Raw genomic sequence first — 4,853 nt, 5'->3', positions numbered from 1 at the left:
AAGGATAAGTATTACCAATGTGGGTGGTTATATAATCAGTATCAATAATAGAGTTAGGAATTAAAATTTCATGACCATCTTCAAGTAATGGTTGAGAATCATACACGGGATGGGCAGGTAATGATCATTTAAATGGACAAAGAAGACTAATATGAAAGGTATTATAAATTTTCCAATAGGCACGCAATTCTAATCTAAAAGCATTAGCATTAATACAATGAAGAATTTTGAATGGTCCATAAAATTGAGGTGTAAGTTTAATGTTAGGATTCTTCTCAACAATATGCAATCTATGTTTCTCAATTTTCAAAACCAAACATAATCACCTCCTTTAAAATGCATAGCTTGGCATTTTGTATTAGCTTACTTAATAGAGGATTTATTGGACTATAGCAATTAATTTTTCAACTTGTTCAAAAATAGTACAAAACCTTTCTTTAATAAGAGAGTTAATGGCAGAGGAAGTAATGAAAAGTTTTTAACAAATTTATGATAAAAACTAGCTAGACCTAAAAATGAGCACATTTCATGCACATTTTTTGATATAGGCCATGTATTAATAGCCTCAATTTTACACGGATCAACTTGTATTCCTTTAATAGACACAATATGATCTAAATATTCAATTTATACTCATGCTGTCCATATTGCATATGGTGATAATAGCCCTACTGCTCATGTACATCTATTTGATGCTGACTATTACCAAAACTTTGGCCATATTGTTGCCCATAAACATGATGCCCAAGATTGCTTGATGACCTGTCCAACATGACTAGAATGGTGTCCTTGCATCCTAGGCTAACCATAAATTTGATGTGAGTGGCAAGTCCATGAGCATAGGTATCGGCATGATGCTGGTCATAATCACTAGCTTGCTGCTCCTGCATTGCATAAGAATTTCCATATGCATGCTACTGAAAATATTCACAATCATCATATGCATGTTGACCATAAGTAGGCGCATGCACTTGCCTTTGCACATCGAACCTATGCAAATGGGAATATCGCAGTCATAAACATGACTCGGAACAATAAGAACTTGTTCCATGCTTCGTAATTCTGCAAGACAGCATCGAAAGTAAGGAAATGTTTGGAACAGTAACATTTGCTTTACTTCTTCTTATTAAGATTCCTGAAAAACAAATCCTTTGTTGGTTCGCTCTAATACCAACTGTAACGTGTCCGCATGTAATCTTCAGGACACGTCTTAACAGTCCATCGGAAAGGATGTCTAGAAAGCTCCCCCCGACACTCCCATGGAATGTCATGAGGTTTGCGATCTAGGACTTTCTACGTCTACCACATAGTGGAAGTATTCTGGCCGTTCCCACTTAGGACCATCTTGAATCAAGGTTTTTCCCTAATGGTCATTTCCTACATGGCAACTAGCGTCGAACCCCAAGCGAACTACTTTACACAGAAATGCCAGGGCCGAAGCGGATTTACGCTGCACTTGATTCAAGGAGAATGGGAAACGAGAGGGATGCAAGGCTCGACCTCTCTGCCATAAGGTATAGCCCCATTCCGTTCCCCTAAAACAGCGTAAACCAGGATTATTGTAACTTAGACTCTAGGTCAATGCCCTTGCTGTTCATGTCCTTTGAACGATCTTCTTGATGTCAATCAAGATTGAGAAAAGTTCTCGGCCAATCGAGACCACCCATCCGTAGGACGGACCCATGGCCACATCCACCGCACTTTCCTCAGGTTGTTTTAGTTGTCTAATTACCTACCACATTTAGTTGAACAAGCATCAAACAAATTCCTTAATTAGTCCGTTAGGCACCGATTCCTTCACGTAATCATAGCACTTGACATAGAAAAACAATGTCAAACAAGTTCCTTTTCATATTTATCTTTGAAATACGTAAAGTCCAGCGCGTAGGCTTATCCATAATCCGCCCAAAGGCTATCCAACAATCCACAAGGATTACTAATCCAAGATTCTGCCCGTAGACTAGTATGGGGGCCTCGAGATCTAATCCCAAGTCACGTTGGCCTCTTATGCGAGGCTCGGAAGGCTAGGGATTTACGGCCAGAGCCCCCCTGAGAGAAGGAAGGAGTCTCGCTTGAAGCTTTCTTGCTTGCACAATGGGGGAAGACACACAAGGTGGAGGCTGAAAACAGTTTTCCTCTTCTTAGTTGTGTAAGCCAAAAGAACTCAAGTACAAAGAAATAGAAGAACCCTAGATATGGGTCTCAAACCAAACTCAACTAACTAAGGTGGCATACTAACTGAGCCACGAACTAGAGTAGATAAGGATAGCTATCATGTAGCTATTATTCAGGGGCGGTGTACCAACCGCATCTGCAACTGACAAGTCGGTGACATAAATACACAACGGTCACCCTGGCGTATCACGAGTGGAGCTCGATATGTCAACACTCCCCCTCGAGCTCAATCCCAATTCCTGCACACCAAGCAGGTCTCTGAACTTGCGCAGCTTCTCTGCGCCCAATGCCTTCGTGAATATGTCAGCTACCTGATCCTCTGTGCTGACATAAACTAGATCAATAAGACCTAGTAAAACCCTCTCTCGCACATAGTGATAATGCACCTCAATGTGCTTTGTTCTAGCATGATAGACTGGGTTATTTGCCAAGTGTATACTACTCATGTTGTCACAATAAATGTCAACTGGTCCATCTGTAGACTGATGCATATCATAAAGTAGCTTATGCAACCAAGCTACCTCACATGCAGCCATTGCTGCACCCCTGTACTCAGCCTCTGTGCTCGACAAGGCAACTGTAGGCTGTTTCTTGCTGCTCCAAGTGACTGCAGCACTCCCAAAAGAGAACACATATCCACTGGTAGATCGTCTATCAGAAATACTACCAGCCCAATCAACATCAGTGTATCCATGCAACTGTATCTGAACCCCAGTCTCATAAAATAGTCCATACTGCAATGTGGACTTCACATACCTGAGTATGCGTCTAGCCGCATCCAAATGTGGTTTCCTTGGAGCCTGCATAAACTGACTTACCAATCCAACAGCATAGCTCAAATCTGGCCTGGTAATAGTCATATAAATCAAACTTCCTACTATGCGTCTGTACATAGTAGGGTCTTCTAGAAGCTCACCTGCATCTGTGCTCAGCTTCACATTCTGCTCCAAAGGAACTGAAATAGGCTTACAGCCTGTCATCCCATATTTGGACAGCATGTCCAATCCATATTGCCTCTGCAAGAGCTGTATCCCACTTGGTGATCTAATCACCTCAATGCCCAAGAAATAACGTAGCTCTCCCAAATCCTTCATCTCAAACTTCTGCTTCAATAGCATTTTCACATGAAGGATATCTTCATCACTGTCACCTGTCATAATCAAATCATCAACATAAATGACAAGTAGCATAATACCTTTCTCTGTTTTTCTCACATAAAGTGAGAAATCTGCCTTGGAAATCTGAAAGCCAATAGTGACAAGATACTGTCCTATCTTGTCAGACCATGCTCTAGGTGCTTGCTTCAAGCCATACAAAGCTTTCTTCAACCTGCAAACAAACTCAGGATGAACAGCATGCACATAACCTGGTGGCTGCTCCATATAGACCTCTTCTTGCAAATCACCATGCAAGAAGGCATTCTTTACATCCATCTGATGTAAAGACCATCCCTTTGATGCAGCCATAGCAATGACTGCTCTTACGGTTGCCATCCTTGCAATTGGACTGAATGTTTCTTCATAGTCAATGCCATATGTTTGTGCATACCCCTTGACTACTAATCTTGCCTTGTATCTGTTCACAGAACCATCAGCATTGTGCTTCACCTTATAAACCCACTTACAGCCAATTGCATTCTTACCTTTAGGCAAAGGTACCAATTCCCATGTAGCGTTTGCTTCCAAGGCATCCATTTCTTCATCCATGGCTTTCTCCCATTTTTCTTTTCCCATGGCTTGCTCAAAAGAAGTGGGTTCTGGTTCCTGTATCACCTTGACCATATATGCATAGTGAATGGCTGTAAATCCATCATATTTCAGCCTATCCACAGGATACCTAACTCTGGTAGACCTGCGCAAAGTGGGTTCACTCCCAGGTGCTCTCAAAACATCCCTAGTCTTCCTTAATCCAGGTGTAACAATAGAAGGAATACCCAACTCATCATCAATGCTCTATTCTGAGCCACTGGATTCACCATCCACATAAGAGTGACCTGCATTCACATCAAACATGGGCTGATCAACCTTCTCTTTTCCTTTTCGTGATACCTGCATACCACTATCTGCATTACTTTGAGAAGATTCTCTTGATCTCAATCTGCCTGTCCATGGCGAAGAATGTGAACCACTGCTAGAGGACGCTCCAGGTCCACTAATATTTTGTGACTGCTGCTGTGAATTCTGTGCAGCATTACCATTTTGTGCATCTACATCATCAATCACATTTACTGGTTTATACCAGCTACTCATCTCATCAAAAACAACATCTCTGCTCACTGTAAACTTACGAGTAGAAGGGTTATAGCATCTATACCCTTTTTACTGCAGAGAGTAACCAATAAAGATGCACTTCTCAGCTTTTGGATCCAACTTGGATCTCAGCTCATCTGGCGCATGTACATAGGCAATGCAACCAAAAATTTTCAAATGAGAAATATCTGGTTTCCTACCAGTATACCTGTCCTCTGGAGTCATTCCATGTATTGCTGCAGTGGGAGTCCTGTTCATTATGTAGACTGCTGTAGCAACTGCTTCAGCCCAATAAAAATCTGGCAAGTCTTTTTCATTGAGCATGGCACGAGATACCTCTCCAATATGCCTGTTTTTCCTTTCTGCAATTCCATTTTGTTGTGGGGTATAACTGCATGAATATTGCTTCTTTATGCCATGCTCTTGCAA

This window comes from Lygodium microphyllum, chromosome 11 (assembly GCF_053477565.2).
Source record: "Lygodium microphyllum isolate KBCC chromosome 11, Lygodium_microphyllum_v1.1.10, whole genome shotgun sequence".
Lineage (NCBI taxonomy): Eukaryota > Viridiplantae > Streptophyta > Polypodiopsida > Schizaeales > Lygodiaceae > Lygodium > Lygodium microphyllum.
This window is presented reverse-complemented; position numbering follows the sequence as displayed.